The 24,641-nt window shown below is 37.8% G+C and overlaps 2 non-coding genes across 2 annotated transcripts; one reads left to right on the top strand and one right to left on the bottom strand.

Moving 5' to 3' along the window:
• Positions 1 to 5,657: 5,657 nt before the first annotated feature.
• On the top strand, positions 5,658 to 5,739 carry TRNAS-AGA (transfer RNA serine (anticodon AGA)). Its single transcript has one exon. It is a non-coding gene; the product is annotated as a tRNA-Ser (tRNA).
• A 6,668-nt stretch (positions 5,740 to 12,407) lies between these two features.
• TRNAR-ACG (transfer RNA arginine (anticodon ACG)) lies at positions 12,408 to 12,480 on the bottom strand. The gene has a single exon. It is a non-coding gene; the product is annotated as a tRNA-Arg (tRNA).
• Positions 12,481 to 24,641: the final 12,161 nt, after the last annotated feature.

Here is a 24,641-nt window from a genome sequence, read left to right as displayed (position 1 = left end):
TCAAATACTTACCTATTAGAATTTTAAGGTCCCCTCTCTACTTTACGTTAACCTTTCACGAAACTCTACTCCTCTCTATTATTCATATTGTTTCAAAACCTATTTGGCCTAAGGGGTGAACTTCGTGTCCTACCGACTATCTATCGACCTCATATAAATTACATATCGAACTATGTGGCTGACATATAAAAGCCCCTTAAAATATCAGATTTTAAAAAACCTACTAGATAATGCCCGCGACTTCGTAAGTTCGTACGCGTGGATTTAGGTTTTTTCAAACTCTTTGATTTTCCTGGATAAAAAAAGATTCCGACGAATTGAGAACCTCCTCCTTTTTTTGAAGTCGGTTAAAAAGTAGCCTAATATCCATTGTCCATTCCCGGATGTAAGCTACCTCTGCACCAAATTTCGTCAAAATCGATTCACTGATATGCCGTGAACTACACAAACACTACTAGACAGATACCTACTTTGCATTTAATATCTATATTATGTAGTAGGAAAATAAGGATAATTATATCTACACTTAGTAAGTAGGTACTTACAATTCCTCATAATACTAAATAGCTAGTAGGTATACCTACCATAATTATTGATCTTCTGAATAATATCTTGACTTGACTAATAAAACTTTAAAATCTTCAAACATTCGACATACAATTACCTACTTAGTTCAACGGAAAATTAAGCACATACCTACCACATCTTGATAAATCGTAAGTTTTTCTTACACCTGTCCAATACCCAGTTCCTGAACTCTTGTGTAGAAATTTCCGAAACATAAAATAAAAACAATATGAATATTATATTAAAATATCGAAATGCGTATCATACCAATAAGAAATCAATAAGAAATTTATGTTTTATTTATTTCTTATAGCTTTATAGTCGTAAAATAATCGATATGCACCCTCTCATACATTTCTTATTATTCAATATCTATAAGGCTTGTATCTACCTATCAAAAGTCCAAAACTGTATCAAATATGCACAAAGGTCGGGGTGAGTGAAACTGACGGTACTTTTTAAATGTTCAAAGAGTGTAAAGGGCAACTACACCCATATTTCCCTCGGGTCTTGACTTACCCTGCGTGTTTACGAGTAGGTATAGTACGCGACAGGTTGAGATAGCAATCGGAAAGGGAACGCGCCGCACACCCGCACGTGTCCGTACAATCCCGCGCTAACCCGATGCGGGGTTGTGCGGGTGACGTGTGAGTGTGCGGGGCTTCCCCCCCGCCTCATACCCCGATTGCCATCTCGACTTGTCGCGGACTATGGATAGTATGAGATCACCGAGTAGTTGTATATGTAAGATACACTGTAGTATAATAGTAAATATTATAAATGTGAAAGTGTGCATGTTTGGATGTTTGTTACTCAATCACGCAAAAACGGCTGAACGGATTTGGATGAAATTTGGAATGGAGACCTAGATTATACCCTGGATTAACACATAGGCTACTTTCTATCCCGGAAAATCATAGAGTTCCCGCGGTATTTTGAAAAATGTATAAATCCACGCGGATGAAGTCGCGGGCATTATCTAGTAATATAATAAGAAAATAATCATAAAAGTGATTAAAGTTGTGCATTTTGACTTAAAAAAATATTCTTACACTCTGCTTGCTGATAGAATCTGTCAGCCTTTTCCGGTCCGGTGCGGTGCGGTGGCCGTTTCCGGCCAATTTCCAGTTTGGCAATTAAAAATATGGTTATAAAACTGTGAGATAAGTCAATGATAACCTCTTCGCTACATCCCTTTCTAAAACTATATAAAAATCGTATAGAAAAATTAATTCCTATTAAAAGCTCTCTTATCTGGATTCAAACCACTACCCATATCACTACCCAATTATTATAAATGCGAAAGTGTGTTCGTTTGTTGGTTTATTGGTTTGTTGGTTTGTCCTTCAATCACCCGCAACGGAGCAATGGATCGACCTGATTTTTTGCATGGATATAGTAGAAGACCTGGAGAGTGACATAGGCTACTTTTCATCGCGGAAAATCAGAGAGTTCCCATGGGATTTTTGAAAGTCTAAATCCACGCGTACGAAGTCGCGGGCATCAACTAGTAGTAGTTACATAAACTTGCAAGTGTTATGAAAACAGAGGGCCGTAATAGCAACTGCATCGAACGTGTAATGAATTGTTCATGTTTACACTTTACAGTTATTTGGCGAGCATTACAATGTTGTGTTGGGTTTCAGCCACTTTCAGCACCACGTTTTGTAATACTGACTAGATTTAATAGAACAGCTAATATTATAGTCACTAGAAAATTTTCATGTGATCTTTGTCTTCTACCAAACGTACCTATACGATTTTAATTTTGGTTAGGTCCGAACTATATACCTACTTAATATGAAATATATAAGTAGCTACATGAGTAAGAGATCCTACGAAATCGTTTTCCGGTGAAGTTATGTCTGTGAACTCATTCCAACGGATCAAGTCTGTTTTGGTTCCAGTAGCCTGCAACCCAGCTGTCTGTGCTCTTGTAGAGGCGTGCAACCTTTACTATCATCTCGCCGATGCCATTTGGAAAAACCTCGCAGCTGCCACTTGGAACAGTACCTAATCAAATTTAGAACGCAGTCGAAAATCCTGCTGATCACTGGAACTCCGAGAGCCTTACTCACTTCGTTCACATGAAGACAGTCACAGCATTACCATCTGTCGAGCACCAAGCTCCAGTTACGTTTCTAACATAACGAGCAGTGGCGTGCACAGGGTTTGAAGCCAGGGTAGGCATTAGTTAGGTGAAAACCTGTTTACTGGCAGGTCATAATGAAAAATATGCATTGAGCCATTACAACTGGGGTAAGCACTGCATTTATGCCTTTATGACCTGCACGCCACTGGTTCTATATAGACCTCGCCTGGTCGGAAACACACCTACAGTTTGTGTTTTAATTATACACTAGAAGATGCTCGCGACTTCGTCCGCATGGATTTAGGTTTTTAAAAATCCCGTGGGAACTCTTTGATTTTCCAGGATAAAAAGTAGCCTAAATGTCCTTTCCCGGGATGTAAGTAATCTGTACCAAATTTCATCAAAATTTATTAAACTGTTGGGCCATGAAAAGCTAGCAGACAGACAGACAAGCAGACAGACACACTTTCACATTTATAATATTAGTATGGATTAGTATGGATATAGAATCAACTAACATTGTATAAAGCTCGCGGAGTTATCCGTACTCCGTTAGGAGTGAGTGTTATTATTTTCAGCTCAAATCATCGATCCAAATACCTACAACCATATTGTAATTTCTCTGCCAATCCGCACTTGGCCCGCGTGGTAGACTATGGCCAAACCCCTTCTCATTCTGAGAGGAGACCCGTGCTCTGTAGTGAGCCGGCAATGGGTTGATCGTGATGATATTAATTGCTTAAAAACGTACATAACTCTGAAAAGTTAGAGATGTGCCCGGCGTGATGTATGTGGCGGACCTGTTAACCAGTAGGCTATCTCGGCTTATGCATTGCATGTTTTTCATTCAAATAGGTATAGTATGCGACAGGTCGAGATGGCAATCGGGGACAGAACGCCCCGCACATTCGCACAGCCCCCACGCTAACCCCGAGCGGGTGGGAGCAGATGACGCGCGGTTGTGCGGGGCGTACGTCCCCCCGCCTCATACCGCGATTGCCATCTCAACCTATTACGGACTAAGTAATGCATATCTGTAGTGCGTCCTCGACAGGCATGCAGCGGAAGTGATGCCCCAGTCACCTCGTGCATTGTGTACCAAATACCTACTGCGTTATCTATGGCGTATATAGAACTCTATTTTTAGCCTCGCCACCCGGTGCAGCGTTGCACATGACAAGCTTACATAAACGGCTAAATACCGAGAAATTACGAAATAGCTGTATTTATTACAGTTTTTGCCAGTGATTTCTCCTGTGGAATGGAATGTTCGGCACGGGGACTGAGAAATCGCAGACTGGAATAGGCTTTCCTGTACGTAAGGGAAGATAGCAAGGCTTTCGGTTAAGCCCTCTTGCTTAGCTCTTTCTACCAACTATATGGTACCTAGTGCTATGATAACAAAAACTTGTGAAAAAGTCTATGCTTGAAGTTTTTACTTGAATTACACACGAGAGGTTCCATATTTACCCTAGAGCACGTGGGCGGTGATGACGAGCCCAGAGGCCCCGGTTAAATGCAGGCCCCCCCAATTGCTTAATTAAATGTAATTTTCATCCAACCTTAACCAGAGGCGGACTAACACTGGTATTCATAGTCAAGGTGTTTAGGGGACCATTCAGACGACATGTGTGTCATATTCAACACTTTATGCTAAAGGTTGAATATGACACACATGACATTTATGACACATGTCGTCTGAACGGTCCCCTAAAGAAGCCCCTATTATGACTATTAATTCCAGTGTGTGTACGATCGAGGGTGCGATCCGTCCAGGGTTTTTAGTCTAAGGGGGGTTAGCTTTTGAGAAGAAGGATTAGCTTTTTTTTTTTAAAGAAATGTTAAATGACTAATATTCCCCTTTCCTCTCCAATTAAGCATCAGGCTTGTGCTAGGAGTAGGTACGACAATAGTGCAACGGGCGTGGTTTGAACCGTCGACCTTTCGGTTTTCAGTCCACTCCTATACCGGTTGAGCTATTGAGGCTCGAACTTTAACGATATCCCAAATAATATATTCATTAATAATTGTCAGTTCGGTGTTAGAGGCCCCAATATTAAATTAAATAGTGAAAAAGTTAACAATATTATAGGATTGGTTGTTTCTCTGTAGAATGAAAGAAAAATTTTCTTGCAGTGGGTAGGTATTGAATCGTTCGGTACCTGTGGTGCTTACCTATTATCTTCGTTTTCAAATCTAACAAGTACATTCAAAACCTCGCTTCGTTCGCGATATTATTCAGTAACTAAATTTTGATTTCCTGTTCACTTTCATAATGATTCAGTTATCAATTTAGGCTATGAAAACTACACTAAAATTTTCACGCTCGCTTCACACGAGCTAGTGTCAGCTAGTGTTCCATTGTAGAATGACTATTTTCTGTTCGTTTTCGAATCTAGAAAATTAGTACTTACTTACCTTTCCCATAAAACTTATGTAGGGTATAAAAAATCTCACACTAAGAGTAGGAAATTAAGCAAAAAATTTCACGCTGGTTTCGCTCGCGCTCTTGTTTTTAATGCTTGCAAAAAAATATTTGGCATTTCTGAAAGGACGTCAAACACTGCGAGTCCAGGGGGGCCTTCATGGATCATGAAGACGGCCCTGAGTTAAAATATTATATCCTAGTCACTTACCTGCCTACTATTTCCATTTTCTAATAAAACAGAATAATTATTCAAGTTTCTCATTACAGAGGATGTAGATTTCAACGGAAATAGACAAGTGGGAGTGCTCACAACAGCCAGCAAGCAATTAATTTGGCTGTTAAACACGTGCGCATGCGCATTGCGTACCTACATCATAATCATAAAGCGTCTCTGCGAACCGGAGATTTCCCGCTCCATTTAACTTGTTTTACTGTGCCTACAAATAGAAGGAAGGATATAATTTCTAGTTAGGAACTATTTTCTTTTTATTTCCTTTGTATGTATAAACTGTATTGGGGATCATTTGTAACTCATAATAAATCTTGTACAATTTCGTAAAAGTTTTCGTAGCAGTCGTGGCCGAGCGGTTAAGGCGTCTGACTAGAAATCAGATTCCCTCTGGGAGCGTAGGTTCGAATCCTACCGACTGCGAATACTTTTCCCTTTTTTTGAAAATGTATTATTTATGCATTTTGTTTAATTATTTTTTATTTATGCTTTATATTTCTTCCTTCAATTTAAAAGTAACACTTATAAAAGCTATATGAAATGAATGCAGATAACGCTATCTACAAGCATTAAGGCAGTCTAAAGAGATACTAATTCATCTTCATATTAGTAGGTATTTAATTGAATCTCGGTACAATAGATAGGTGTAAAATTATTTCGCATACGGGCGGTAGTGGTTTATTTATTACCTACCTAGGTACAAAAGATAACATTGTAGACAGAGTGGAAACTAACAACGCGGCGCAGCAAAATTACAAGCTAAATGTCTCTCTCAATCTACCTTGATATTAAAATAGCTGCACGAAGGCATTACACGAACATAACTCAGAACAACAAAACTAACGAGCTTCCCACTCATTGATCGGTCGGAAGATGGCCGGCCAGGCTCTCATTAAGCCGCGTGCACGTGCGACGCCCACGGCATTGCATTTTACCAGGGTTGCGACATAATACATAGCTGATATACTTACCTGTACACTTATATAGTACAGCTTTATACCATACTATTCATGCCAGGGTTGTGCTATGCCTCGAACGTTTTAATGCCATTAGAAAATACAAACTCTTTTAACTTACAAATCCTACTTATCTTCTAAAATATGTTCAGATTTTTACTCAATTATTGGCAAAAAGATGGTTAGATTTCCATGTTGTGTGGACGTCTTATGGTAGGTATAGATTTAAACAAACAAAAACAAGATGCCAAATATATTTGTTTTAAATTAGGAAAATGAATTAACTGCTGTGAAAAATACTGATGTCGCTTATATTGCAATTGATAGAGACGTGTATCAAAAATACACCAAGCTAGTATAAAACAAAATGATATCGTCAAGTTGCAGTAATAGCCATTTAGGTATTGGTCAGTCAGAAAATCGACGATGAGGATGAGGAGTAGGAACGAATTAATTCATAATCAAAACTGCTAATGCAAAAAATTACGAAACAAGAGATCTCTAGAAAAAGTGACAGGTAGGTAGGAGTTAGACACAAACCAGATTTACAAGAATCTGATAGGAACACCTGCAAACATAGCAAGTTACGGGTTCTGTTTTTAGGGTTCCGTACCTCAAAAGGAAAAAAGGATCCCTTATAGGATCACTTTGTTGTCTGTCTGTCTGTCAAGAAACCTGCAGGGTACTTCCCGTTGACCTAGAACCATGAAATTTGGCAGGTAGGTAGGTCTTATAGCAGAAATTCGGGTAAAAATCTGAAAACCTACGGTTAACGGTTGACTTGGTGAACTAACGGTTACATCACACAAAAAAATTAAATTGTGGTCATGAACTAATAATTAGTATTTTCAATTTTCGAAGTAAGATAACTATATCGAGTGGGATATTATATGAACCCTCGTTGCGCGAGCCTGACTCGCACTTGACCGGTTTATTTAAACTAGAGCGGAAAACAGACACAGACACGAGATAATTTAACATGAATTACTTATCACACACGAAGGCCAGCTAGTCCGTACTCCGTACCTACATTAAACAAACATGTTTCCTATCTCGCGACCAATTAACTACTTTAAATACTTCCATAATGGGATTAGATGAAAAAACAACGCAAGCGCGAATAAAAACACAATTTGTGCGGAATGAAACACTAAACCACATTAGCTCCGGCCAACTGGCACCCCTGCGCAAAATAAGTTTTCGTCATGGGATTACGACTCCGCGCCAGGGATTTAAAGGTTTCATTACTTCGCTTCGGGTTCGCCCTCCGTCTCGGCGGCCTTACCAATGTTATCTTCGCTAAACTTGCGGTGGATGGCACCCACTGCTTTCAAAATTCATCACCCAAGAAGTGATGTACCTACTCGTAGGTATGTCAAAATTCTGAAAGCTGTAGTTTTTATTTAAAAAGCCCATGCAGTTCCGAATTCTGATCGTTTAACTTGTCTGCAGATTCATTGTAGTTCGAGTATAAACGAAATCAAATTCAACAATTTTCTAATAAAAACCCACGGTCTTGTACTGAAATCAGAAAGCGAGTAAGAAGTCAGCTGGTCAATTACGGGAAAACTGCATCAATCTTTATTAATACAACCTCAATTGTCAGAATTTGTGGTATTCTTGTTGCAACAATACATTGTAGCCAATAGTGAGCGAGCGCCAACCAATCAAAGGTGATTGCGATCGTGACACTGTAGCAGTCATATTTACCGTAGTCGAGCAAGAGAAAGAATGCGTTGTTAAAAAAACATCCATCATGAGGCAAGACGTTTTCGTTAAAAGATAAATACCCCTACCACAGCTCACTTTAAAGTTTTTCACCCAACGAGTTTTAATGGTACGCACCTTCATCCCTCGTTAAAAGTAACTCTATAGAGTCAAGCCGGGGACTAGGGTACGATGCGTAGCGAGGCGAGACCTCTAATGTACAAACATTGCGGGCGAAATGAATATATTCGGCCCCATCCTATCCGCCCGTCCCCCGAGGGCGAGACAAGTGCACGTTTTGATTAAGTCGCTGATATGAATGTATGGAGGCACAAATTCGAAGGGACATTTTCGTTGTTAAGATAGATGGGTTATTTTATGGCTTTCTTTGTGAACGTTAGCGGCAATATGTGTTCTGTTCGTTTAGATGCATACAGTTTGAGATCATCCAACAAAGCAAGTGAGATATGACCTCACCCCCCCTGCGAAGACGATAGCCTAGCCCTGAATCCTTCAGTAATATACTGAGAGGATTAAGTGCCAAACAAAGGGCTCAAACTGTCACCCTGGAAAATTCCGTTAATCCGTATCGGTTCAGCTGATACAAAAAAAAATTGTTCAGGTGCTTTACTTCATTCGTTAGTGTACATGTTTCAGGCATTCTTACATACGCTCGAGGCAAGAGTTGCAGATATGAATGGCAATCACGCACTGGATGCAGAAGCTCGGAATACGTAATAAGTAGTACAGATACTATCGGTTGAGCACCTGTCGATAGTGAAACAATATCGAAAAGGCAGCGGAGAAGAACTAGATGTAACTATCTAAGAAGGAGGAACAGAAGCTAATGACCTGGATTTGTGGATTGCAGATGATAATGATGATAAGCCGGACTTGTATTTGAAAAGTATAAAGTATTCTTAGTTCTATTTTCCATTAAAATAACTGAATGTTTTTAGGACCACGAATCAGAAACAACATTAATATAATATCAAAACCTTCAAGTATTAGTTACCAACTTAAAGTAAATAACTACATTCGTTAAATAGGATTGTAGATAAATACATATATTCATTGCTGAAACTGGTAAGATTATTTTTTTGTAAAAAATAAACTATGATAAATTACATAAGTACGAGTACTATGTTGCGTGCTTTCCAAGAACACAAAAATTTCGCTACCAAGTAGGTATAGCACATTGAGAAGTGAAGAGTCCTAAAACAATGTTTGTTCGCAAAAGCTGACAGTTGTTCCCAATCGGACCAATCCTTACAGCAGTACGTCCCAAGTGTCCCGCTAATACTCCATATGGCGTTACACAACGCGCTTCGTATAAATAACCACTATTACAAGACCGTTCGTAGCAGATGCACAATGTAGTCAGCAAACAGGTCAAATTATACTGGTTTAATATTTGTACTATTGAAAGGGCGGAAAAACTGATGCAATGCCATGTGCATGCATTAGGGCTGATGAGACAATCAGACACCAGTCGCGTCGATTAGTTCATACAACCGGCCACTGTGGATGACGATCGATATGACTACATTAGAAGATAATGCATAATGCAAAGTTGTTCCTATATTATTGTACTTAGCAGTACCTATAACATTTGATAAAACATTTGTATTGGGTTTGAAAAAACTTCAGTAGAAAAAGCCTTCTTCTAATGTAGCTCCCGTTGTATCTATATAAAAAATACGACTGTAATACGGAACCCTCGGTGCGCGAGTCTGTCTCGCACTTCGCCGGTTTTTTCATGCTCATGAAATCTTACACTCTCAACTCAGGCCACCAGCGGCCTTTCCAGGCTTTGTGAAATTAAAACCTTTAGTTTATCAATTTTTTAAAGAATGTTTAGTTCAAGATCATCGCTTTAATATTTAATTATTAGTTAACTATGTAAAACACGTTACTTTAGATTACGTAACAGATTTGAACGGTCGCCGAGGTGTGAAGTATGAAGGAGAACGTCCGTGTGAACCGCAAACACAAGCCGAACGAGACTCGAGCCGGTCCCACTAAAAAATCTCATATTTTTAGACATGACTTTTCCGGTGTACACGACATGATTCTGAACGACTATTTTATTTTACATTGAGTTCTGTGGCTTGTTATGTTACCTATAGGTACCTAGGTGCCTACCTACCTAAATATGATAAATAATATTTATTATAAGCAGGTTCTCAATATTTGAATACATAAAGATTAATAAAGGTAAGAAAGATCAGTTTTGTCTGACAAAGATTGTTATTCGTTTTACAACAAACTTGCATTTACAGAAATCACTAAGGCTTGCAGTCACGTAATCCTGAGTACGTACGCAACTCTCGGTCATTGTGTTGTAGTTAGAAACAAACGAAGGTGTCGTCTATCCGGCGCCACGGTGCCGGCGACGAAACCGAGGAAGACAATTTGCAGGCATTAGCAAATGTGTGTGAATGACTTCTAATTACATGCAATCATGCATTCCAAAGTAGGTAGGTCTAGGTACATAGAATGAATTTGGAAGATAAAGCTAAATTAGCCACCAAAAAAGCACAGCTGCTCCTACTATATATCAGTACCCTTATTATAAATGCGAAAGTGTGTTTGTTTGTTGGTTTATTGGTTTGTTGGTTTGTCATTCAATCACGTCGCAACGGAGTAACGTGATTTTTTGCATGGATTTGTCAAAGACCTGGAGAGTGACATAGTCTATACTTTATATCCAGGAAAACCAAAGAGTTCCCACGGGATTGTTAATAACCAAAATCCACGCGGACGAAGTCGCGGGCGTCAGCTAGTGTACCTATATAAGGTGCAAGTCCGAACCCACATATAATATGGAGAATTGACTAGGTATTGCACTGTTGTGCACAACAAAAACATTGAGATCATAGGTGTCAAAACTCAAATCACGAGTATCCATCAGTCAGTTAAAAATCTCTGTCGGGCTTAGTAGAACCTTCCTCTAAAGTTTCCACTTGAGACTTGCAGTGCTCGGTGTCATTTCACACTTAATTTTTTTTATTTTAAGTTTGAGTACGTATATCTACCTATCTGTTTATGTTTGTTCTTAAAATTCCTGTTCGTCAAGTCATCACTGATAATAACATGATATCAAGTTCTCGCATACCTGTGACTTTAGCCGCGTAACAGAAAAATCCTGACTCACTGACTGACTCATTAACGCCCAGCCCAAATTTTTCGACCTAAAAAGCCCAGGTTTCCTTCATAAACTAGACTAGGAATAAGGTAGGAATTCCTGAAATCGCTACGGGACTGAAGCCGTGGGCGGTTGCTGGTGAAAAATAAAACTCCGTTTTTAGTTCGTCCCTGTTCTCAAAGACTCTATAAAACTTAAAAGCACCAACAAAATCCGATTTAAAATACAACGCAAAAAAGCAAACGCTGGTGTTTATCAACAATTTGATACAATATAAAAGATCGAAGTACTTACCTACTTACTTTTTATTAATAATATTTTTAATAATATTTTAGCGGTAAAAATACCAATTTTTCTTTAGCTATTCTAATATAAACCATCATAAAAATTGTATTTTTACGAGGGAAGTGGTGAGAGTGTGGACTTGTCGAATAGGCCAGGCGTCGACAGGTTGATAGCCAATGGAACCTTGTCGTTTTAATTTACGCTACATAATGTTCTTCGTGATATGTTTTATGGTATAAAAAATAACCAAACACGTGAAAATAAGAGCGATCATAAAAAATGAATCATCATTAAAATGAAATTTTGTCTACTGAACAGAACGGCGACTGCTAGGTATTACACTAAGAAAAGAATGAAGAGAAGCTGTATAGCTTTTTTTGTTCCGCCATAACTTCTCTACTACTACTGAGGTACTTTTCTTGGATAGGTAGTGGGAGTTACTAAAATTTCAGTTTTAATTCATAAATAATATGACTTTATTTAAAATACTAGGGACCACAGCTGTTAAAGAAATATTATTATTACTTCGTACAGATAACATTGATAGACATAAACTTTCTACAGTACGCGACAGGTAGAAATGGCTACAGTGTGGGAACGCCCCACACACCCGCACAGCCCCCACGCCGCTGCCACAAACATGAAGCAGATACCTCTACAATTAAATTTTTTAAACAAAACTTTTAGTTTTGTTTTAAAAAATAAATTAATGTTCAAATTGAATGAGAATAAAAATCGCTACCTACATGGAAAACATCCAATAGTCCATACTAATATTACAAATGCGAAAGTGTGTATATCTGCCTGTGTGTCTGTCTGCTAGCTTTGCTTGATGAAAGTTACAGATAAAGCATTCCTGGGAAGCAGGTTTTTATCCCGAAAAATCAAACTAACCCCTCAGATTTAAAAAATCTACACTTAGGCGGGCATTGTCGCGGGTATCATCTAGTATAGTTGTAAAATTGATGAAAAAAAATAAAAACCAAAATTTACTGCGACCCTGCCAGGATTCGAACCTGGAATCTTCTGATCCGTAGTCAGACGCGTTATCCGTTGCGCCACAGGGCCGATGGAATCGAAGTTAAAATTATAGAACAGTATCCTCGTACATTAATATTAATTTTATGTTAAGAATTTTGTAATGCGCTCCAAAAGTGCTCTTCATACAAACGTTATTTGGTTCTCATTTGAATATTAAGTAATCAAATACAATAAAAATAGTACCTACCTATTTAAAATATAAGTAGATAAGTATAATTTAAATTGTTTATAAGTGTATAAAAAAATTCGAACATTTGATTGTATTATTGTAAGAAAATTGAATCTAGTTTTTAAACAATTGTTATAGTAATTTAGCCAGTTATCTGGGTAGGTAACAGCGCCCCTAGATCTTCGTGTGCGTAGCGCGTGTCCTCGTTACATCGAATTGTAACCGCACGTGTCGCCACTGTGCCATGTGCCGCTTTATTTACTGTCCTATTGATTTGCTTTCACAATGTATAGAGCTACTTACTTATTTTGCATATTCTATACTAGCTTATTCCCGCGATTTCGTCCGCGTGGACTACACAAATTTCAAACCCCTATTTTACCCCTTAGGTGTTGTATTTTCAAAAATCCTTTCTTAGCGGATGTCTACGTCATAATAGCTATCTGCATGCCAAATTTTAGCCCGATCCATCCAGTAGTTTGAGCTGTGCGTTGTTAAATCAGTCAGTCAGTCAATCAGTCACCTTTTCCTTGTATATATGTACTAGCTGATGCTCGCGACTTCGTCCGCGTGAACTACATAAATTTCAAACCCCTATTTCACCCCCTCAGGGGTTGAATTTTCAAAAATCCTTTCTTAGCGGATGCCTACGTCATAATAGCTATCTGCATGCCAAATTTCAGCCCGATCCGTCCAGTAGTTTGAGCTGTGCGTTGATAGATCAGTCAGTCAGTCAGTCAGTCACCTTTTCCTTTTATATATTTAGATTTAGATTATGAGAATATAAACTACCGATCAAATCATGTAACAAGGCTACATCATCATCATGATTAACCCATCACCGGCTCACTACAGAGCACGGCCGTCTCCTCTCAAGTATCAGTGTGAGAAGGGTTTTGACCATAGTCTACCACGCTGGCCAAGTTCGGGCTGGCAGACTTCACACCTATGAGAACGTTATGGACAACTCTTAGGCATGCAGGTTTCCTCACGATGTTTTCCTTCACCGTTAAATTACAAAGTAACTTATATAATACTAGCTGACCCGCCCCGGCTTCGCTCGGGTGGAGTATTTCGGACTGGGAGTGTCATCGTGAAGCCGTTGCTTGATACCTAAAATATCAATTCACTATCAGAAATTCTAAAATCCCCACGATTTAGGACTTTAGTACTTTGCCGCATCAGGATTGAGGAGTTAGGATCCGAAGTCCAATGATGTAGCCTATGCTTGGTACCTAAATTAATTTTGCATCATCCGCAGTTACTGAAACATTATAGTTTAGGAGTGCTGTACCCTACATCATCAGGGTTGAGGAGTTGGGACTTGAAGTCTGAGAATAAAGTCGTTGCTTGGTACCTACAATATGAATTCACTATGAACACTTCCTGAATCTTGATAACTCAGGCGGGCAGTAACCCTGCAGCATCAGGATTAAGGAGTTGAATCCAGAATTTTTTATGTGACCACCACGAATACTTTTTTTGTTGATTTAAAAAAAAAATGCAAATCGGTCCAGAAACCTCGAAAAAATCGATGTAGAAAAAAGAACCACCCCCTTTTTGACAGTCGGTTAAAAACCGATGACCTTGAAATATTTACGGAACAATCTTTAAAATATCCCCTTTCTAACAAAAAAAGAATGAATGAAATCGGACTACGCGTTAATGAATTACAACTCAGTATACATTTTAACTTTCATCCCCTCTCCTACGGGATCCATGCTGAGTTTCGGGATAAAAGTATCCTATATTCTTCCTCATAGTATGACCTCAAATCGTACCAAGTTTCATTGGAATCCATTCAGTAGTTTCAGCGTGATGCGCGGCCGTGATACAGACAGACAGACAGACAGACAGACAGACAGACAGACAAAAATGAAAAAAATTACAGTTTTGGGTTCAGTATCGATTATAGAGTGCTCTCGAAAAAAAATTTTCAAAATATCTTCAATGTACAGAATTTGACCTGTTACAGTTTTATTATAAGTATTGATTGATTGATTGATGATTGATGATGATTGATATTGATTATTATTATATTATATTATATTATTATATTATATTATTATTATTATAAGTATATATATATATTGATGGGAAGGGTAAGTAAAAATAAAACTATAAAAAGTCGCTATCTCATCAATAGTCACTTTTTTAACTAGGAAGGTTCTCAACATAATCACGCCAACATTAAAAATAAAACACAACACAAAATAGAAATAGGTAGGTAGGTATTAACTTAAAACGCAAGTGTGAAGCAATTGATTTTATCTTAATTACTATCTACCTACTTATAATAAATAATTATGTCAACAAAACAGCTAGAAGATAACTGCAACCCCTCAGCAGATCATGAATAAAAGTCGGTCAAGTGCGAGTCGATCTCGCACATGAATGGTTGCGTACCGTCGTACAAAATTATATCAATGTACTCACTTTTTATATTATTTTATTTTTAATTCAGATGGCGGCTAATGCGAAATCATTTTAATTAAGTATTATTTGTTGTTATAGCAGAAATAGAAACATACACTCTGTGAAAATTTCAGAAGTGAATACCTATTATGGTGCATGAGATACAGTCCGTCGACTGAAAGACAGCAGACGGACGGACAGACAGGCGGACACCGGAGGTTTAGTACCTAAAAGGGTCTCGTTGGCATCCTTTTTTTCCACTTTTTTTTCCTGGTAGGAGGAAATCCTCAGGACCGAATCGCGCGAGGACTCCCTACAAATTATTTTGTCTCTTCCTAGTCCCTTGTGCTCACTCTTCCCCCTTGGGAGCTAGAAGTCACTAGCATAGTTGAGATCCCCGCTGTTGCTCCTCCGTGGTGCATGCCGGCCTGGTACCTGTACGCTCCGAGCTGCGTCGCCTCTTATGCCAATGGTGCGCGAATTCCCGTAGCCGGTTGTAGTTCCCCGCCTATGAGACGAGGTAGGTGTAGAAGACCGGCCCCGCTTCCCCGCGTACGCTCCCATCTAACATCGTCACCCGCAAGTCCTCATAAAGGGGACACTCCCACAGCACATGGTGCCCATCCTCGTCGCTAAAGCCGCACTCGCACCGCAGACAGTTGTCGCTGGCTGTTTTGCCGATGGCATGTATAGGTATGGCTGCGGTACCCTAAAAGCCGCTATCTATTAGGCAAGTGAATGACTGAGCCAAAAATACACAAACCTTTCGTCACTTGAAAAATGTCGTTCCTCCACTTAGGTATCGAGAGTGAACTTGAGACTCTTACTACTTATTTGATAATTTCAAAACCTTGTCAAAACAGATAAATTTTTAACATTTCTCTGTGCGATAAGATATGGCTTGTGTTATAAAAAAGATACATGTAACATAGTAATTATTATCAATATGTACATCAATTTAGGAAAAAGTTAGTAGCCTACCTATCTGATGTTTTAATATTCATAGTCACGAATTTAACTCTCTTTTAAAGTAGTAACAGGCAGTATATCAACCTTAATAAGATAAAATGCTCTGACTACTTATAGGGAGAGAGGCAGCGCGTGCCAGACCTACGTTATTTTATAAAAGCCGAAAGTTTCTCCGCGTATTGTCCCCAACACTGGGAGGAACTTTTGTTTGGATGTTTTACCTGTTATCTCCCAAAGCCACCGTGATCCAAATAAACGTTCCTCCCAGTGTTAGGCACAGTACGTAGAGAAACTTGCAGCTTTTATAAAATAACGAAGTTCTGGCACGCGTTGGCTCTTAGTCCATTAAGAAACCGTGAACGCTTACTTATCCGACGTTATGATGGCATATGGGCATCTAAAACTAATCCTCTTAAAATAGCTAATAATTTACTACTCTCAAAAATGTTGTCCAGTCTCTCACCTGAATCCACATTCTTAGGGAGATTTTCGAATTTTTATTAATTTTTAACAAATCCCTTATATTTACCCTCTTCTCAGACCTGGGTGCATTTGGAACCCTCGTAGCTTTACGTAATTATTTATAACATCATTATCTTAAAATTCAACAATTGGCTAACAAAAAGTGGACCTACTATGATATCCAATTTGAATAAACAATTTGACTTTGACGTTGGTGGTAGTGGTGTAAATACTAGAAACCCTGATTTTCCATGAAATGAATTTTCAAAATCACAATTAAATTAAAAATTTATTTAAGTATTTCATTTACAAATTTAAAAAATTTGAACCATATTAATATTTAAGCCATATTAATACTCAGTGCCACAAAGGATTTCTGTTAGAACTTATATAAACTTTAAGACATAGATATAGTACGCGACAGGTTAAGAATTGAGATGGCAATCGGGGAGGAATCGCCACGCACACCCGTACTGCCCCTGCGATAACCCAGCGCGGGCGAGCGCGAGTGATGTGTGAGTGAGTGCGGGGCGACCCCCTGCCTCATACCCTGATCGCCATATCAACCTGTCGTTGACTATAGGTACCTAAATAAATGTCACAGTATCCGTTGTTATCCAATGTGCCAGCTGTTCCCACTATTTGTGGACGCTTATCAGTGGGGGTCAAGAGCGCGCCTTCCGCCCGATACCGCTATCGCCTATAAACAGCCGAAACCCACAGCATCCTACATACCAGGATCTTCTAACTGTAGGTCTTTATGAAATAAATACATAGAATATAAAATCCATTTATATCCTTGGAATATTATTATACCTACTAGATGATACCTACTCACCACAGAACACATAAGCTAAGCTGAAGATTATTTAAAAATCCCGTGAAAACTCTTTGATTTTCCAGGAAAAAAATGTAAACTTAAACAAAATAGTAGGTAAATATTATGCTCCGAAGTCTTTGCTTGGCCATTGTCAAAGAATACAAAATCATAGTCATCATTCAAACAATTACAAGAAACCCTGGCTCCGACTGAAAAAGTAGTTTATTTATAACCCAAATATCAATACAAAGTATGATAAAAACTGTTGATAGCGCAGACTGTGGGGCCTGTCACGCTTTTTGTTGCTGCAGGCACCATGATAAGAAGTGTTTTAGATAAACTGATTGGAAGGTACAGTGGGACAGACAGTGGTTTACAATATCGAAAAAGTTTCAATATTTTGACTACCTAGGACACATTTAAGCACATTTGAATAAATTAAAAACATTTTATGTAAGTAAAGTGATTCCTTTCCAAATATAATTATTAAAAGCTTCAATGATAAAACTCATAAAATAACTTTTTTTCACGGAAATAGGAAAAAAACTCAATTTTCAACGGGCGACCATGACTAAAGTCCGTTCATAGTAACTATCAATATCAAGTTACTTGCGGCGTGAAAAATATTATGTTGGCACCATTGCAAATCACACAATAATAAACCCTCAGCTCCAAGGAATAAAGAAACAAAGCAATGGTGTCAACATATTAGTGGACGCGTAAAGTTACGATGAACGGACAGTAGGTATGTCTAGTCTTTGCAACATTCTTCAAAAAAATCCTTATGAATTCTCTGAATCTGTGAATTCTGCAAAACGGAATCTCTATTCCATAATTATAAGTTTTATAAATGCGGAAGTATGTCTGTCTGTCTATTACATTTTCGCGGCGTAGCCACTAAGCTAATCTTGACAGGCAAACAGAACATTTTCATCCTGGAGACGAATTATAGGATGCTTTTTATCCCAGGGAATCTCATGAATAGTCTCAAATCTATGGTTAAAGGCGTGAGCATCTTTCCTTACTAAAGCTCTTGAAAAGCTTTTTGTTCTTGACGATACACACTTCAGGATCTTGCGTGCGTGCTTCGGAAATCAATACACAATTTGGTCCGTGTGCGATTGAAGATGTCGATTTTAAATATTTTCTTACCTTTTAGTCCCTCAGCGATATACGTGGAGCAAACATCCTGCCTGGACAAATATTGGGCTGTCCGAGATGGCCCGGGCATCACAGACATGTGCTAAACACCTATCTAGTGTAAACTCCGCATTATGACTTTTTCAACAGTCGCTACACTCTCTATTTGCTCTTGTCTAGCTACCTTGCTCGTGAAGAGACATAATTTTTCTACGTACCTACTCAAACAGAAATCATTCGTCCATTTTTCTTTTCATATTCCAATTTCCTATCGCTTATTAACTTTGTTTCATTTTCTGTAATATCATTGTATAACTAACTTTTTCTTGCGACTTCGTCTACATGAATTTAGATTTTTTCTTAAAAGCCTTTTCAGAGAGCTACCTTAGAAAGAACATAGGTACATGCAAAATCCCAAGTTTCTGGAGTGCTGCGTTCAGAACAGACGTTGATATCTCATATTAGACAATTTTATCTCAATTACTAGCTGATTGATGCCCACGACTTCGTATGCGTGCATTTAGATTTTCAAAAATCCCATGAGAACTCTTTGATTTTCCGAGATAAAAAGTAGCCTATGTTTATCTGCGGAATGCAAACTATCTCTATTATATACTTACCAAACGTCAAAATCGGTTAAACGCTGTGACGTGTGGGCTGTGAAAATTTAACAGACAGTGTACATTGTACATTTATAACATTATATCGATATAATAGACAGATAGGTATACAAAATCGTTCTAAGTTCCTATTTCTGTACGTTCCCTCTAGATTTGACATGGTGATGTCTGTCTGTGTGTCTCCGCAAACGCTTCGCTTTCAAGTGCTATGAGCTGTGAGGCGAGAATTATTCGATTAGCGTTAGCACATCGCACTCGTGCACCGTGACTAAATGACTTGTAACGATGGATATCATCCTAAAATAATATACGATAATATCATCTCTGACTCCATACAGCGTCCAAGTACACACCTTGAGTTCTTGGTAGGAAAGGCGAACAGAATCACTGCATATACCTACATTGACCATTCATAACTGTAAAAGTTTAATTGAATAAAAAGTCTTAAGAGGTAAAGTTTGTAAGTTTGTTTGTAGGGGGTAATCTCTAGAACTACTGAAATGATTTTGAAAATTCTTTCACCAATAGAAAGCTACATTATTCTAAAATATTAAAGATCACACGAAAATTGTAATAAGCTACCCGTGCGAAGCCGGGACGGGTCGCTAGTATTATATAAAAGGAAAAGGTGCAAACGCACAGCTCAAACTACTGGACGGACGGGCTGAAAGGGGAATGCCGAGATTCGGTCCAAAAGTGCCCAGCAGAATTCTTATTTTGAAAAAATGATATTATATTAGTTCCAAATATTTAAGTTTTTAATATTTATATATGATATGATAAGTAAATGTATTTAAAACCATTTATCAGGCGGCAAAACCTTTCTATACGATACGTTTGTACAATTTGAAAATCGATCCTGTGGAAAATAAAGAATAAAAATAATTTGTAACATTGAAACCCTTTCTTTTTTTAAATCCATATTTTTACCAATTAATTGCTGTATTATATATAATAGTTGATTCCATATAGTTTCATGTGTGGGCACCTTTGGGCCTAATTTATTATGGCCACCTGGCATTCCCCTTTGGCATGCAGATAGCTATTATGACGTAGACATCCGCTAAGAAATTGTAAATTTAATCCATATAAGGGGGTAAATTAGGGGTTTGTTTGTGTAGTCCACGTGGACAAAGTTGTGGGTATAAGCCATTAAAAATATAAAGACCCCGAGTAAATAAAAGGTTCCATAATTTTCGTTATGAGTCAACGAAAAATCAAGTTCCTGCGTGGCACGTGGCACGTGAACACATTTCCGGCTTCCCGGGAAATGACTGAACGCCGGTTTCACGATCGTGAGAAAAGTTTATCGATTTTTAGATTTTAATACAAAGAGTTATAACTATCTATGGAGAACTTTTGTATTTGGCCAGTTTATTATATAATTCAAAAGATTTTGGCGCAAAAGCAGTTAAATCCGTACTATGTAATATTATAAATGCGAAAGTCTGTCTATCTGTCTGATAGCTTTTGACGGCTTTATAGGCTATTTTTGTCCCGGAAAATCAAACAGTTCCCACGATTTTTTAAAAACCTAAACCCACGCGGATGAAGTCGCGTGCATTATCTAATAATAATATGAGCATTAAAATAAATAAAAAATTACTTACCTCGCTTTCATAATTGTTTACGATGAAATAATTACCTAATCCATAAATTACTTCAAAACATCCCGGTGTTTAGAAATAAGTATGCTAATCTTAAACGTTGTTTTTTATCGAAAGTTCTCAAGTAATGAGGCGTATAAAAGGCTCTAGCCATCCTCTCGCTAATGATTAACTGCAAATTATTTAGGTAGGTACATGAAGTCCACAATTATGTAATTACAAGTGCATAAAATCCAATTCATTAACGTATCTGTTCGTTAATAGATATCCGAGTGTCAATTATCGACCTCAAATAAGGAGTTTAATTACTTTGATTGACATGCAAGTTGCAACCAAATACATATTATTATAACGTTAATTACAATTACCTATAGGATACCTACCTATAGAGGTGGATGGCTTCTCTCTGAAAAATTTCTTTGATTATTTTCGCAGGATTAAACGTGCAAGTTTTTTTAGTTTGCAACTGAGATCCGGTCTTTTTAGGTTCATGAGCTGTTATGACGTCACACGGATTTGTAAACAACAGTGTTTTCTTACATTACCACTTCAACCCATGTGACGTCACAGTCGGGAAAACATAGCGCCTTCAGTATCACGCGTTTTGGTTATTTGTAGAACAGATAAAAAAGTGAAATCTTTAAAATGAATTATGAAATTGATTAAGTAGGCATATAATTTTATTAAAATTTTCGATTGCTCATTGCTACCTACTATCTTGTTAATACATTTTTACATTTTTAGGTGTTTTCCTACCGTATTCATAAACTATGGTATCTTAAGTGTTAGTACGCATATTTGCGATGTTCAGTGAACCCTAGCAGCTATCACATTCGCATAATAATCGTTAACCGATGTTATGTGCGTGCGTTATGGCCGCAAGTGGTACTTACAACGATTTCCACTCAGCTTTGAGCGAGCAAAATTACGCTGAACGTGCTCACAATTTACAAAATAACTTACCTTACTTTCTTGACTAACTTGTACTGTACCTATAGATATAATACTTATCGATTGGTATGCATGCCAAGATGTAAAATGCTTAGATCTGTAAACTTTAAAGTTTTCTATCTAATTCTATACTAATATTATAAAGAGGTACCTAATGTTTGTAAGTTTGTTTGTAGGGGTAATCTCTGGAACTAGTGAACCGATTTTGAAAATTCTTTCACCAGTAGAAAGCTGCATTATTCCTGAGTACATATGTTATATAAGCTACCCGTACGAAGCCAGCGTGGGCCGCTAGTCTTAAATAAAACGAAGAATAAAAAACTTTTTTATTCTTCGTTTTAACATTTATATAGTCACTAGATGATGCCCGCGACTTCGTCCGCGTAGATTTAGGGTTATAAGAATCCCGTGGGAACTCTTTCTGGGATAAAAAGTAGTCTATGGGCTTCCCCGCGATGCAAGCTATCACTGTACCAAATTTCGTCAAAATCGGTTGAACGGTTAAGCCGTGAAAAGCTAGCAGACAGACAGACACACTTTCGCATTATAATATTAGTATGGATTGAGTTATTGTAGGTAACTAGGTGAGCTAGTCATCATCATGATCTTTCGCTGGCTCACTATTGAGCACGAGTCTCCCCTCAGAATGAAAGAGGTTTGGGGCCATAGTCTACCATGCTGGCTAAATGCGAATTGGCGGACCTCAAACACCTTTGATGGAGAACTTTCTGACACGCAGGTTTCCTAATGATGTTTTCCTTCGAACCCCGGATCCCCGCGTAGGAGGCTAAGGTCTTAACCATTAAGCTATCACCGCTCAAACTAAAGAAATGAATTTTAATGTAATTAGTAGATATACTACCTAGTACCTATACTGTTCTTATTTTATATTGGGACTCTTGGGTCAAGTTACATTTAATTTGCTGCTACAAAATTGAAGCAAAAATAATTTCCACGTTTGATGTTCTATTTTAATTTAATATAACTATTGAGTACCTACTTATTGCAACTAAGAAGAAAACATAGAAAGAATGAAACCTGTAAAGTGCTAAGTTCGTAAAACGAGACTTCGTGAGTCTAATTATATAAATCATTGCTAAGAGGGCTACAATTGAGCAAATTAATCTAATTTGAGTAAATCGGCTTCAGTATAAATCATACGGGCGAGCCCGTACAAGTCGCCCAGCTGTACTCCCTCAGCAATTTAATAAAAAGGTTTCCCATTGAGCACTCGGTAGTAATGAAACCTCTTGCACGTGCACTGTTTGTGTTGCTAATGCTATTGATTGGAAATGCAGTTTTCTTTCCTTCTTCATTATACAGCTAGTACCTACTACCTACCTATGAAGCATGGACGTCCGCCCTGGTGCAGTGTTTTTTTTTTAATAGATATAGCGAGCAAACGAGCAGGCGGGTCACCTGATGTTAAGTGATTACCGCCGCCCATGAACATTTGCAGCACCAGAGGAGCCGCCGATGCGTTGCCGGCCTTTGTTATGGTTATGGGCCAGTTTATTAAAAACTGCCCATAATCCTTCCAGGTTAGCCCGCTTCCATCTTAGACTGCTTACTCTTTCTTCGTCACTTACCACCAGGTGAGATTGCAGTCAAGAGCCAACTTGAATCTGAATAAAATAAAAATATTTATTTAGGTTATTTAGGTAGTTATTTAGGTTAGTTAGGTAGGTACGGTCAGAATTGATAATTTATTTTATTATACTTCACATAATACTTGGTAATATTCAGTTATTTATTTAATCTGAAGTCTAGAAAAAATATTAATAAGTACTCAGGCAGACCAAGGTAGTTTTGAATTTTAAGGAAGTCTTTCACCATTGCATCGAAATTCTTAACAGAATATTATATTTTACAAAAAAATGGTTCGAAAAATCTTTCCCAAAAAATTACTAGCATTGAAAATGAATTAGATAAGTACTTACAGCTGAAGTTGTGGGCTTCTTCTCAGATCAGGGCGCGTTTAGAACCCTCGTAGCTTTGGTTTAAAGTTTACGTAATTAATTACATATCAACATGTTTTTTGGCCATTACAATCAATTATCTTACAAATTCAACTTACATATTATTGACTATCAAAAAATATACGATGATATCTGTTTTGAATTTGACTATTTGCAGCTAAAGGAATGAAATAAGGAAGATACATAAGTAATTATTGATAGGTACTACGACAGTCAAAACTATAATATAATAATATCCTTAATAGCCCATGAAAGAAACAGTGTATATTTACATAATATACGTTATGTTCGCACGATATCGCTCGTAGGGAAGGGGGCTGATTAAATTACTTGACATGCGCGCGCCAATTTGTATCACAGGCTTTTGCTCCCCTCTTGAAACTACACAGAATACTTCGTTAGACAAATCATATTACTGTCCATAATTAAACAGACCTTGTTTATAGAAAAAACACTACGAATACGCAGAAAAGTGCTTTAAATTTTTTTTTTTATTAATTTTATTTCTAGCACAAAGATGAAGGGCGTCGCTGGATGGAGATCGCACGAGCGGCAGTGAAGGAGAATTCACAGACACGACTACTTTGCCAAGAGTGAACAATTAAGAAGAAGAAGGACAAAACAGTAGGACTTACACCATGTCTATGAGTAGATTAAAGTTTTCGCCACGGAAAAGTTTTCAGAATCAATAAATTTATTTTAAAATAATATAATTATCGCGTGAATTACCTGTTTGCAAAATAATGTTATATTTTAATCATAAAAATATTTCATTTTGTACCAAAAAAAGATTCTGAAGATATTATACACTCGATGTACCTACTTTCTAATTCTCGAAACACATTTGTTTATACGACGCTTTCGCATTGCGTACTCATAAAGCATACTAAAAGCTTCTCTCATCGACCTCCAGTCCACTTATACACTTCCTACTATAAACAATAACATGGAAACTTTTTAACACGTCATATAGTTTATACTCTAGTAGCAAACGAGGCGAATAATTCGACTTGTTAAGAAAATACGCGCACGTGCAAGCGTGCGCGTGGTTCAAGT

This window comes from Maniola hyperantus, chromosome 14 (genome assembly GCF_902806685.2).
Source record: "Maniola hyperantus chromosome 14, iAphHyp1.2, whole genome shotgun sequence".
NCBI classification, from domain to species: domain Eukaryota; kingdom Metazoa; phylum Arthropoda; class Insecta; order Lepidoptera; family Nymphalidae; genus Maniola; species Maniola hyperantus.
Note: the sequence above shows the minus strand (reverse complement) of the source record. Positions and strands in the feature narration are given on the sequence as shown.